The sequence below is a fragment of the Schistocerca gregaria genome, chromosome 7 (genome assembly GCF_023897955.1).
Source record: "Schistocerca gregaria isolate iqSchGreg1 chromosome 7, iqSchGreg1.2, whole genome shotgun sequence".
Classification (NCBI taxonomy): Eukaryota; Metazoa; Arthropoda; class Insecta; order Orthoptera; family Acrididae; genus Schistocerca; species Schistocerca gregaria.
In genome coordinates this window covers 71,492,710-71,506,997 of record NC_064926.1, presented here as the reverse complement: position 1 = coordinate 71,506,997, position 14,288 = coordinate 71,492,710, and positions in this window count along the sequence as shown.

Below are 14,288 nucleotides of genomic sequence, written 5' to 3'. Positions count from 1 at the left end.
CCCAGCAGAAGTTCCAGACACTCAGAGGTATGAGAAAAAGGCATTGGTCCAATGTCTGATAAGGGTCTGGAGAAAATAATTTAAAAATTCGAAAGATAGGTTCTTCTGAAGTGCAGTGTGGCAGAGGGAGGAAAACAGTTGACCCGACGGTTTTCGAAGATGTGGTGACAGCATTGCTGGAGGCGTAAAACGGCGATCTGCAGACACTCAGTGCATGGAGAATTACCCCAACGTTGGACATGCCTGCAATCAAAGTGCATAAAATCCTACGAAACACCCACGTTCAGCAGTTGCTTGCTGCTGACCTCCAGGCAAGACGAACATTCGCTTTGAAGCTTCTTGCTCGCAAGTTGACAATGAATGGCCATGTAACATTGTGTGGAGAGACGAATCCCATATCCATCTACAAGCGAATATCTATACGCAGAATTGGGTAACAGAAAATCTGCACACACTATAACCGGTAACACTTCATTCTGCAGAGGTGACTATGTGCTGCTGGTTGACAGCATCGTTACAAATACTACGAAAGTTATGTTCGATGTACTGACTTGGAAGAAAATCCTAAGAAATGTTGGTCTTACGTCGAAGCGGTAGGTGGATCAAAACAAAATGTCCAGACACTCTGTGACCAAAATGGTACTGAAACAAAGGGATGACAGACTAAAGGTCAAAATACTAAAAGTCTTTTTCCAAAGCTGTTTCACAAAGAAAGGCTGCACTGTAGTTCCTTCTCCAGATTGTCGCACAGATGACAAAATGGTAGATATCGAAATAGATGACAGAGAGATAGAGAAACAATTAAAATCGCTCAAAAGAGGAAAGGCCGCTGGACCTGATGGGACACCAGTTCGATTTTACACAGAGTACGCGAAGGAACTTGCCCCCCTTCTTGCGGCGGTGCACCGTAGGTCTCTAGAAGAGAGAACCGTTCCAAACGGCACATGTCATCCCCGTTTTTAAGAAGAGACGTCGAACAGATGTGCAGAACTACAGACCTATATCTCTAACGTCGACCAGTTCCAGAATTTTGGAACACGTATTATGTTCAAGTACAATGACTTTTCTGGAGACTAGAAATCTGCTCTGTAGGAATCAGCATGGGTTTCGAAAAAAAAAATGATCGCGTGAAACCCATCTAGCGCTATTCGTCCACGAGACTCATAGGGACATAGACACGGGTTCACAGGTATATGCCGTGTTTCTTGACTTCCACAAGGCGTTCGATACAGTTCCCCACAGTCGTTTAATGAACAAAGTAAGAGCATATGGACTATCAGACCAATTGTGTGATTGAATTGAAGAGCTCCTAGATAACAGAACGCAGCATGTCATTCTCAATGGAGAGAAGTCTTCCGAAGTAAGAGTAATTTCAGGTGTACCGCAGGCGAGCGTCGTAGGACCGTTGCTATTCGCATTATATATAAATGATCTTGTGGATAACATCGGAAGGTCACTGTGGCTTTTTGCGGATGATGCTGTGGTATACCGAGAGGTTGTAACAATGGAAAATTGTACTGAAATGCAGGATGATCTGCAGCGATTTGATGCATGGTGCAGGGAATGGCAATTGAATCTCAATGAAGACAAGTGTAATGCGCTGCGAATACATAGAAAGAAAGATCTTTTATCATTTAGCTACAATATAGCAGGTCAGCAACTGGAAGCAGTTAATTCCATAAATTATCTGGGAGTGATTTAAAATGGAATGATCATATAAAGTTGATCGTCAGTAAAGCAGATGCCACACCGAAATCCATTGGAAGAGTCCTAGGAAAACGCAATCCGAAAACAAAGGAAGTAGGTTACAGTACACTTGTTCACCCACTGCTTGAATATTGCTGAACAGTGTGGGAGCCGTACCAGATAGGGTTGATAGAAGAGATAGAGAAGATCCAACGGAGAGCAGCGCGCTTCGTTACAGGATCATTCAGTAATCCTGGAAGCGTTACGGAGATGATAGATAAACTCCAGTGGAAGATTCTGCAGGTGAGACGCTCAGTAGCTCGGTACGGGCATTTGTTGAAGTTTCGAGAACATACCTTCACCGAGGAGTCAAGCAGTATAGTACTCCCTCCTACGTATATCTCGCGAAGAGACCATGAGGATAAAATCAGGGAGATTAGAGCCCACACAGAGGCTTACCGACAATCTTTCTTTCCATGAAGAATACGAGACTGGAATAGAAGGGAGAACCGAGAGAGGTACTCAAGGTACCCTCCGCCACAAACAGCCAGGTTGCTTGCGGAGTATGGATGTAGATGTAGATATGTTGTGGAACATGCTGCCAGAAAAGGGTGTAACGCATACTGATAACGTCTTGCGCTAGTCTCACGACAGAGCAGATGTCATTTTGCTTTGGATTTTGGGCCAAGGAAAATTAAAAACCGATGTCATTTTGCTTATTAGGTGGATTTTGGCCTCAGGGCAATTAAAAATGATTTTTTCCACCTGATGTTGTGGAAGGGTTACGTGATTAACAATGCGACAACTGTGCACTGCCAACTTGTGCAGTCATTCACATTGAACAGTACGGATAGTGTAATGCGCAACTCAAAGCATAGCCGTCATATCGTTATTCATTTATTCATCTGTCATTGTATCCGACCCAACTTCCGTTAAGATGTTTACAGCGCCATGTATCTAAAGTTTTTTTATCCCATAACGTTGCCGTCCTCGTCAATAAAATGCTCTTCAAATCTGTCGTCATTCTGAGCAGTGGTTCTATTTCTACAGCGCTTTGGAACTCTAATTATGGGCACGTTATACTTTTCTGAAGATAAACACAATTTTAACAGTTTTTTCTGATGTACGCTGACATAAAATAGTTATTCGTCTCTGCATGATTGCACATAACAACTGCTGCACACAACCGCAGGTATGGTTCAAGTGGCTCTGTGCACTATGTGACTTAACTTCTGAGGTCATCAGTCCTCTAGAACTACTTAAACCTAAGGACATCAGACAAATCCACGCTCGAGGCAGGATTCGAACCTGCGACAGTAGCGGTCGCGCGGTTCCAGACTGAAGCGTCTAGAACGCTCGGCCACCCCGAACGGCTCTACGGGACAGATAAGTAGGGGGCTGAAGGTCATTTGTGGTTTCTAGGCTGATATCTCGGTCTACGAGTCTCCCAGTCACTCTCTTGAGAAATGTGCGATGCCACATACTCCTTAGGGTTAGTTAAGATATTTCTACATTTATGTTATCCCCTCTCGCCACACAAATGTGACAGTGACCATGGGCAATACCTTTCACCTACTGACTCATTGTAGAGGTTAAGTATTTATTTTAAATGATTTTTAGCTTGGAAAAAGAACGATTGTTCTATATCCTGTCCGTCCTCAGCTACAGTAGTTGTAGGTAACTTTCTCCTGGAAGAGAGGAGTGCTAGTTCTGCAAGGTTCGCAGAAGAGCTTCTGTGAAGTTTGGAAGGTAGGAGACGAGGTACTGAGAATTGAAGCTGTGAGGACGGGTCGTGAGTCGTGCTTGGGTAACTCAATTGGTAGAGCACTTGCGCGCGAAGTGCAAAGTTCCCGAGTTCGAGTCTCGGTACGGCACACAGTTTTAATCTGTCAGGAATTTTCCTATCAGCGCACACTCCGCTGCAGAGTGAAAATATCAGTCTGGAAACATCCGAATATTGTTAATATGTAACTATACCACAAAAAATTTCTTTAATCATTTGTTATACAACTTCAAACTTAAAATTAAAATACTCTAAAATGGTTTGAAATTCCCAGAACCGATACGTTCTGAGTATCAGTGTCGATGACGGGCAAAAATCGTCGGGTTTCCTGATTCCCGGGATGCTTGAAGTTTGTATGTAACCTTCAGAGTTCAAGTCCTACTCGCACGCGGTGAACTTTTAATCCGAGCAGTTCTGTCTTCGTCTGCCATTCTTGCGATCCTTTCTGATTCTGCACGTACTGTGCAATAAGTCTTTCCTTTTTTAGTGTATCTACTTTTCTCGGAATTTCAGTCATCCCGCACGTGTCACTCGCGTTTCATACGTCAACATAACCCGTGCAAGCGTCTTCATTATTTTTAATCGTGGTTTCCATTATGAAGAAGGTCGTCAGAACTGACCCCTAGAATCGTTATCTTTCCTTGATCGAACTAATCGCTACGTAACAGATTCTCAAATTTGTTTCGCATCTTTCTGTGTCTTTCATTACCAAGTCGGATGCATGAGGTTCCAAGGTGATTATGCGATAGTTCTCACGTTTATCTGTCCTCCGTGTAAATCTGAAAAATAGAATGGCAACAGTCATGAGACTCTCGAAGAAAAGGGAGGAAAGGGCATCAGTATTTTCACATGCTACACATAAATAAAAAGAAAGAAGACAGGACTCATTTACTAACCCATCTCACTTCTACGGTGTAAACGAAGCAGACTGAGGCAACTGTGAATGTGGGGATATCGGGCCACCACGGCTCCAGCTGTGGGAAAGCAGACACAGCGAGATAACAAAGGGCTGTGTTTGATATAATAAGTAAATAATAACAATGCCTTGTGTCTAGGGCCTCCCGTCGGGTAGTTCGTTCGCCTGGTGCAAGTCTTTCGACTTGACGCCACTTCAGTGATTTGCTTATCGATGGGAATGAACTAATGATGATAAGGACAACGCAACACCCAGTCCGTCAGCGGAGAAAATCTCCGATACAGACGGGAATCGAACCAGAGCCGTTAGGCATGACATTCCGTCGCGCTGATCACTCAGCTACCAGAGGCTGACGATATAATAAGTAATCAAGTAATGTGGGGAGAGTTGAATGAGATAGCATCTAAACATTCGTGTAGAGAGTGGGAAGTCGTGTTCCCGAGACAGTCGAGAGGGGCACCGATACTGACGTAAGCGAGAGGCGGACCGGAAAACAGCTGTCGCAGGAGGAAGAGCTACTGGAGCACTCGATACTGACAGGAGACGCTGGCGGGGAGCGGAAGGGAGGGTGCGGGGGAGGGGGAACGGCCGCCATGGAGACGCGAGGCACCACCAAAGTAGTCGCTACAGCGCCAGGCCTCTTCCTGTAGCGTAGTGCTCGTTTCCACTCTACACGTATAGCGTGTCCCAGGTCTCCATTGTTAAAATTACGCACGTGATTGAGATTTCTCGAGTTAGGAATTTGAGTTTAGGAATCAGAACTCTGTGGGTAGGCTCTACGTACGAGTGTTAAAAAACGCTATTCAAAAACATTTTAAAGAATCAGAGGACGAGAACGCTATCACTGCAGCTGACTCCAGTGAGCACTTAGATAACTGACAGAAAATTGTACTGAAAGAGGGTGAACACTCCATTTAACATTCATTGACCTAGAAAGAACATATGTCGCAGTTTCATTTAAGCAAGTTGTGGCTGAGCATGAGGAACAATGCAGGTAGAGACCCTTGCATTGTGGTTGTGTCAGCTCAGTGAAACTGAATAGCGTGTTATCATAGGAATTTCAAATCAGCTAAAGGCTTCGACAGGGCAGTCCGCTGGCTCCTTTGTTGTTTGAAGATATGAATAAATGATAGTAGCCCGACCGGAATGTAGGTGGGAGATGGGGAATTAATATCTGATACATATATTAAGTATACAATTTCATCTTAATCTTATTTCGTCAAACACATTGACTACTTTCGACACGAAACAAAACGTAAAAGAAAGATGGCGGATACTAACCACACTTCTTTACTGCAAAAAAGGAAAAGATAGTATTACATAATACCCCTTCCAGGGATAAAACTTCATAGTTATAATATTCAGTGCACATAACTTTAACACTTTAATTTTGCATCCAGATTTCACTTTGCCATGAAACGTTACTCACAAGATATAAAATCACGAAAAAATGTAAATAAATTATCCCCCTGGGACTGATAGTCACATATCCCGTCCTTTCACTTGGAGCGGTATAAAGAATGCCATATTGATTTTAATTTGAACTTATAACGTAATTAAGGTAACACAGCTATGCAATCAGCATTTAGTTGCCCTAAAGATAACAAATGGGAAAGTTACATGGGTGACTGCATCCATGTACACAAATACAGCCATCAAGTACAGCTTCCAGTCGACCTCATCAGAAATTTACCAGTGTATGTCAGAGTCAAAAAATTAGTGATAAGTGCTGACATTAACTCAAAATCCATCCTCTGGAACTCGGACAGAACAGATGACAGAGGATGCATAATCACAGACGTAATATAAGAATCATAGTTACATGTTCAAATGTGTGTGAATTCCTAAGGGACCAAACTGCTGAGGTCTTCGGTCCCTAGGCTTACAAAGTACTTAAACTAAATGATACTAAGAACAACACACACACCCGAGGCAGGGCTCGAACCTCCGGTGGGAGGGGCTGCGCAATTCGTGACATGACGCCTTAAACCGCGCGGCCACCCCGCGCGGCCGCTACATGTAATGACCACAGAGGAACCTACACCAACAAAGAGAGGGTTCGATGTTACGACCAATAATATCGACTTTACGCTAGAAAGTAATCCAGCAATGGTACGTATAGGTAACAAACTGGACAGTACACGACAATATGACCAGTACTGACCACAATGTCGTAACATTAAGACTAAGACACACTCAGAACACAACTACCAAAACACTTATTGCTCCATAAAGTAGACTGGAAGAAATAAACGGAAATTATTCAACAACACGATCCAGAAAACAGCAATGGAAGTATCGATTACAGAGCATATAAACTAACATGGGTAATACAACATACACAAAACACATCGATACCGACGGCAAAGAAGACAATAAGCTCATCAGTATCGTGGACCTATGAGCTCATGAGACTCAAAACAAGACACAAGAAACAAACGAAAATTGGATCAGTGGGTTATACCATATAGAGACAGAAGCATAAGACTTGAAGCATACAAGTGTGCACAAGACCTACACAGATAGACCCTATACAACAAGCGTAAAAAACACTGGTAACGATTATAATAACACAAACAGAGCAAAATATGTGGGGGAACAATACACAATACTGATAGAGAAACCCCCGCTAGTTCTGGAAACGCTAAGGCAGGAAGACGGCAGATGACGAGGGGATGGAGGAATACAGCAGAGTTCCTACTGTATAAGCTGCTCCCTGACGGCGTAATCGATACAGACCCACAATATCACACAATACTAAGAGAATACCTACACACCATACAACACTAAAACTGTCACCTATCCTTTTACATAAGAAGAGATTGTACTGGCAGTCTCAGAGCTCAGAAACAGAAAAGCTCTGGATCGGATGGTAGTAGTGGAGCTAGGCAGTTTCTGGAACGCATAATTTATTCAAAATGGCGCTGCAATTTTATTGCGCATAACGATATACTTTCTCATGTCTAGAGAAATAGTAAATTTCTCTTCCACTGGTATTTCAACATATCGATTCAAACAACAAATATCAGTCGATGTTTCCTCAACCGGATAATGATAGAAAATGTGTAGTATACCTCACACTCGAACAAGAGCTTTCTGTTTCTGGTTCACAGAAATTAGGCACATATGGACAAAAGACTCAAGAACAGGACGATTCCTGCAATGTATTTCTTGGAAAGACTGGGTCCCCTGGAACAACAACGAAATACGTGACTACTTGTCATGGATGAAGAACTGAATGGTCAACTGCGGTGAGCTTTCAAACATTCTGGATGTGCCGGCACTGTCTGAACGTGGTCCTCAGCTAATTAAAACCAGGATCATTTGGGAAAAACATTATTGTGGTCAAAGCTACTGTCTGATACTTCACATTACTGACATCTTTATTCTTTCTACATAGCTAAACCTGCTGAAAATTTTTAGGCCTGAAAAATGGTCTTTTGCGTGCATTTTCGTTCATCAGATTCAGTATAATATATTAAACGAGTGTTATTTCGTGTTAAGGATTTTTAGAACAATTTCTCTGCTTCCCTTCAGCTAGTGTGTTAGACTGGTCAAAGCTACTCTCTGACGCAGATTTCTAAAACATTGATGAGAAGATTGCATTGCTGTACAACTATTCGATATCAATTTGACGACGGAGTTCACTCACATTCCTCATAAACGTGCGTACAGATTACACATCGAACGCGTGCGTAGATGCCGGACAGTTTGTATAGGTTACAGTAGGTACTGGGAGATGAAGAAGCTTGGACAGGACAGAGTAGCATGGAGAGCTGCATCAAACCAGTCTCAGGACTGAAGACCATAACAACAACGAGCATTTTCTACATACGAGGTAGAACTTGGATCACATTTACATTTCCATGTGGATTTTGAAACTCATGGACACCTTTCAAATTATCTGCTGAAATTATCTATCATTTCGCTTTGCAGTAGAGTATTAATAGATACTGTTTCACAAAGTCCATTCTGAGACATAGTTCTCGAACATCTCCATTGTCAAACTCTCAACAGGAGTCTCCAATAATTTGGCTACTTCTAGAGCATTCTGTCGATAATGCTAAAAACTTCCTCATCATCTGAAGAAGAGATAGAGGTAATACCTGTCGAAACCAAACAGTTCTTCATAGACAAAATTCTTGTCTAGAATATCTCATGAGCCGACAAGCATCTAGCTTCAAGGACATATCTGATCACTGAGGGGAAATGCTTTCTCGAAACCCAAACATGCCTGCCTTGTGAACAACAGCGAAATACATGTATACCGACCACCCGACCCAAGCACTAGTGACTGATAAGACTTTGAGCTAAAGCAGAGCCGAGCGGGATTAGCCGAGCGGTCTGAGCCGCTGTAGTCATGGACTGTGCGGCTGGTCCCGGCGGAGGTTCGAGTCCTCCCTCGGGCATGGGTGTGTGTGTTTGTCCTTGGGATAATTTAGGTTAAGTAGTGTGTATGCTTAGGAACTGATGACCTTAGCAGTTAAGTCCCGTAAGATTTCACACACATTTCAACATTTTTTGAGCTAAAGCAGAAGAATATGGCAGGCTCAAATTCATTTCCGTGTATTTTTAAGGGTAATGTGATCCAGCCACTGACATGTAACTGTCTGAGAGGTAAGTGACCGCAAATCTTGTCGGTATGTAATGTAGAGACTGGCGCTACGGTTCGGATGGAACTATAAGAGGTGGTAAGATGACTCCTGCTGCTGGAGGAAATTTTGACGTTCCTGCTTGTACTAGCTCTAGATGTACGATAGTTGGATAAGTGTATAAGTACTTCTAAATAAATAATTACTACTACACATTTCTATACTATCCATGTGGATATGCACTGCTCTAGACAGAATACAGTATCAAGGTCGGTTCGCTATTAAACAGGACGAGGGGTAACAAATGAGCAATGCTGTGTCGATTACGTCCTGTGTTTCCACCTACTCCGAATTATACTTGGAGGCGCGAAGTTGTTGCACCAACGTCAATCATTCATTGTGTAGCGTTTTGGAAACTCTGTGATACTGTTAAAGAAAAGGTGATGTATTTCTCACAAAGCATTATCCTGTCAACAAAGACCCTGACACCTTAACACCGTCATTTTTCAAGTGTAGTAATCATAGCAGTAATATATAGTCTATGACATACTGTTATAAATGATGCTCACAAAACTTTAGCCATATGAAAACGTGTGTTTTCTGAATCACTACGAATATGAGGAAGGGATATACATTTTGGAAGATCTGGTCAGCAGATACATATTTTGTTATCGTTCACAAGGCAGGCATGTTTCGGTTTGCAGAAACCATTTCTCCTCAGTGCTCACGAATATTTTTGAAGCCAGAACAATTAACGGTCCATGAGACATTCTAGACAGTTATGTAGCTTATGAAGGATTGTTTGGTTTCGACAGGTATTACTCTCTCTCTCTCTCTCTCTCTCTCTCTCTCTCTCTCTCTCTCTCTTCTCTCTCTCTCTCTCTCTCTCTCTCTCTCTCTCTCTCTCCCTCTCTCTGCTGCAGGTGCTGAGAAAGCTTTTAGCATTATCAGCCATATTATTGGAGGTTCCTGTTGATAGTTTTGACACTGGTAAGGTTAGAGAGCTGTATCTACGAAATGATTTTGTGAAAATTATCAGAGAGGACCGCTGGCTGAATACCACAAACACACACACACACAGATGTTGTGAAAGCATGCTGTTGTTCTAGATAGGCGACAGCTTATGTTCGCTCTTGTCCATCTATGCATGTGAGCTGAGTGCATATTTGTGTTTTGATCCTGCAGAATGGACCAAGTCACTCATGTGAAATCATGACAGGACTCTGCATGCCATCTCACCCAGCAGCTGAGGTCACACTCGCCGGCCACCACCAATGACTCTTGCCTGGCACCACCGCACGCGTTAGATGTGCAATCTTTGCGCACAGTCTGTAGGCACATTTAGGAAGGATTTTGAGTGAAATCCTTCGTCAGATTCATGTGGACTAGGTGTACAGTAATGCAGCGTTCCCCTCAATTTTTTTAGAAAATGACACTTTGAACATGTTGCACAGGATGCTAAATACAATGAACGACACACCAGAAAAAGTTCCAACAGGTATGAAGGTATCAGCAGCGAGAAGGAGAGTGGCTTTGACCAGTCTAGCACACATGCTGAAGGGATGCGCAGAATTAATTCTAGAAAACCTTAACATGATATAACACTCATTTAACGTGTAATACTGAATCTGACGAACTGAAGTACACACAAAAGACTATTTTTCAGCGCTAAAAATTTCCAGTAGGTATAGCTATGTAGCAGTGAGAAGTATCTGAGAGTAACTGACCAGAATAAAGTTTTCGCTAGATGAGCCTGATTTTACTTAACCGATGATCGCGTTCGGACAGTGCTGGCATATCACCGCTGTTGACCATTCAGTTCTTTATCCATGACAAACAGTACGTATTTCGCTGTTGTTCCATGGGAGCCAGTCTTTCCAAGAAATATGTTTAACAGCTTGCAGGAACCGTTCTGCTCCTGAGTCTTTTGTCAATATGTGTGCCTGGTTTCTGAGAACCAGAAACAGAAAGCTCTTGTTCGACTGTGAGGCGGTGTGATCAGTGACGTCACACCATTTTGTCGGGGCTGTAGTGAGACAAGTCTCTCCCCCTCCACCCAGCAGCCCCGAGAGTTCGAAGAGCCTCTTGATCGACTCTGGGATATACTGCCACTCTACACATTCCCTGTCTTTATTTAGTTGGGAGAACGTCGATTGTGCTGTGTTGTTTGCATCTAGATGGTGAAATACCATTGGAAGAGAAATTTGATGGTTCTCTAGATACGAGGAAAACGTCCAGTTATGAGTATTAAAATCTTAGATGACTTTTTAAAGTACAAGGATTATCTTGAATCTGCTATATCACTGATGTTGGTGTCCATTAAAAATATAAGTGGAACTAGCAGTTTATTTTCGAGGTAACACGTAAAAATCTTCGCATATGAGGTAAGATTCTCAATGGGTTGCAGCATGTTTCACGCTGATGTTTTGATTCGCTAAAAATGTAACTTCCACTCCTTATGTTCAGAATTATACTGTGTAGGTGATCGGTAGCGCACTGCAATGCGGCTGACATGGAGAGTAATTACGTAAATAGTACGATATTCCGGCAAACTATGTGAAAATACATAAAATTCCGGAAATTTTCAGGTGCTACTCGATGACACCAACAGGAAAGCGTTGCAAATATCGTAATTTTTGGCTCGTAAAATTTGATATTTCACCTGTTATCGGTTGCAAGACCCGTAAATTAATTCACGATTGACAAAGAATTCCTCAGCAACAGAGCTCAGAAAATAAGCACTCTTGTAATCCCAGACTTTTTAGGTGGTTGCAACTCGTTGCGGCAGACCACAGCAGCAAGCAGCTCGGCGGGAAATAATACGGTTAGCGGACGCGTTTGTGCCAGAGAAACCAGCCTAGACTGTCTACACTAGTCTGTAGGAAGTCCACTGCCCGTGCAGGGCGATCCGATCATGTATCAGGCCTGTTAGCGGGAGGCGGATATTGCCTCGTGGCCGTTGGTTACAGTGGATGACCGATCGACCTCTCGGAGTATATCTGGCACCGCAACCATATACTGTGGAAGTGCTTCTGTTTCTGGGATCTGTGTGTCTTCAAGGTATATGTAGGATGGCCTGGCGATCGGTATCTGTATGCAGGATACGGAAGTGATGATTTTGTATGACGCAGGATATTAATTGTGTTTACTACATTGACGTAGAGATGTGATTTGGCAGCACTATCGTTTGTGGTGATATAGCCTCATTGGAGACCGCATCCACACCGAAAAATTCAAGCTTTCCTCAACAGTAGCAGAGTAGTGTAACTGACTAAGTAATTTTGGCAATAGTTTCTGTATTTCATGATCTGTAAATCACTTTTTCAGGGTTTAACTGTCAGTGCAATATGTGTGCTGTTTGTTATTTTTTATCTGTTCAAAAATAACTTTCCGACGAAATTCGCGTAATTTGGCCGTCTGTCAGTGTTCAAAAACCAGTATCAGCATTTACGCGTATAAATTCGGTACAAACCAATCAAGACGCTCCGTTCAGAGGAAGTTCCATGACGTCAGAGAGTCATAAGACATCCTTTGTGGGCGACATGAAAGTCTCTACAATCTGGTTTGAACAAGACACGAGCAGTACAAGGCATGTAAGGAAAGTTCCGTGACGCTGGAGAGTTATGTGGTGTCTTCTTTGTTCGAGTGTTCAGAGACAAGTCCCGACAGACTAGGTTTCTCTGGTTCAGACACGTGAGATGCTGTGCCCCACACACCATTGTGGCTTTAGAGCATCTCCTGAACAGCAAATGTAGGATAGCGAGAGTTAATCGAAAATGTCAGCCATTTTTCTTATGTGAAGGACAGTGATTCAAATTCTACAACAATCTTTCAGACATCTAGTCTGCTGTGTGTCAGCATTTTTCTCACAACCTGTTGTGGGTTTCGAAATATGTGATGAACTTCGAGATATGAAATTGTTCCGATTTCCCCTCCTATGCTCAGGCCGTATTCTTCTTCTTCTTCTTCTTACACTCCACTATTATCTTCGCCTTAAAACTCACATGCAAGAAGCTATGAGCACAGTCCTCAGCTGTTTGATTACAGATGAGCAGGTGATATAACTGCTAAACTCCTCCTTGTATGTCATCAAAAACAACATCCCTTCCATTAAACACTTTTCAAAGACATGTAGTCTAATCCAAGAGCTGAGCACAGGAGCACTGGCAGAAGCTTCTGCGAAATTTGAGAAGCGGGGAAAGTGGATGGAGGAATGGTGGGGAGGGGGGGGAGGGGGGGAGGGGGAGGGGAGGAAGTGGGGCGAGGCCAACAGTGTCCCATGTTGGATGTAGCGCGAACTAGCTCCGTTGCATGTTGAGGCGAAGACGCAAGTCTCCGAGTTAGTTTAGTGGAGGTATTCAAATTGAGCTATAAAGAAATAAATAATTAAATAAATAAATAAAATACCTTGCCTTCCTCTCCAGCACAGAATTACGGTTTCCCGCCATTTCCACGTGTTAGTTAAGCTCATTTGACCTTTTCCCCCCATTTACCGGAATGGCGTCATATGATGGCTGGGCGGGAGTGTGAGGGGGAGAGAGAGGGAGTTTGGTTAATGGAGGTACGCCCACTGCCCTATTTCCCGTCAAAATGTTCCACATTACCAGGGATTATGGCGGGGTGTGATGTCAGAGGGGGATGGTGAAAATGCAGCCTTCGTTTTGAATAAATTATTTGTCCCAGAAACCGCCTACCCCTATTACTTATGGTATCCAATTAGAAATACTGGAGAAACTAGCCCCACAGATCACCCCATTCCCAACAACGTTGCTGAAAGCTGTCTTACGGATGGGCAGGAACATACAGTGCGGAAAACCCCCAAAGTAGTCATTATCAAGTAATCAAGAAAGTTAGAGGCCAATATGCCTAATAACATCCTAGCAAAGATCCAGGAGAAGCTATTGTGTATGCGCTTGAAATGAACCATTTCGGCTTCAAAACCTTAAATCCATAGATGATACCATCAACCATGCTCTACGCATAGTTAATACTACTGAAACGCCTGGTAAATCCGAAGGAGAGAATAGGTAGAGGGAATTGTGGAAAGGGGCTAAAAATGAGCGGCTGTCAGTTACACTCGAACACATATAACTTTATTTAGTTGCCCAAACATTACAGCGCAAATTAACGAGGTTAACTATCAACCACAATCTTATGGCTTAAGGGCACAACCTCTTTAATTTTTGAAACGGCTGAAGGACCATGATTTAAAACACAACTACAATAAATTTTCAAAGACAGAAGGCCCTACGCTACACCCTTAAATAATGTTAAAAAAGGAGGCTGAAGGCCCAAACAATCTAATATTTAA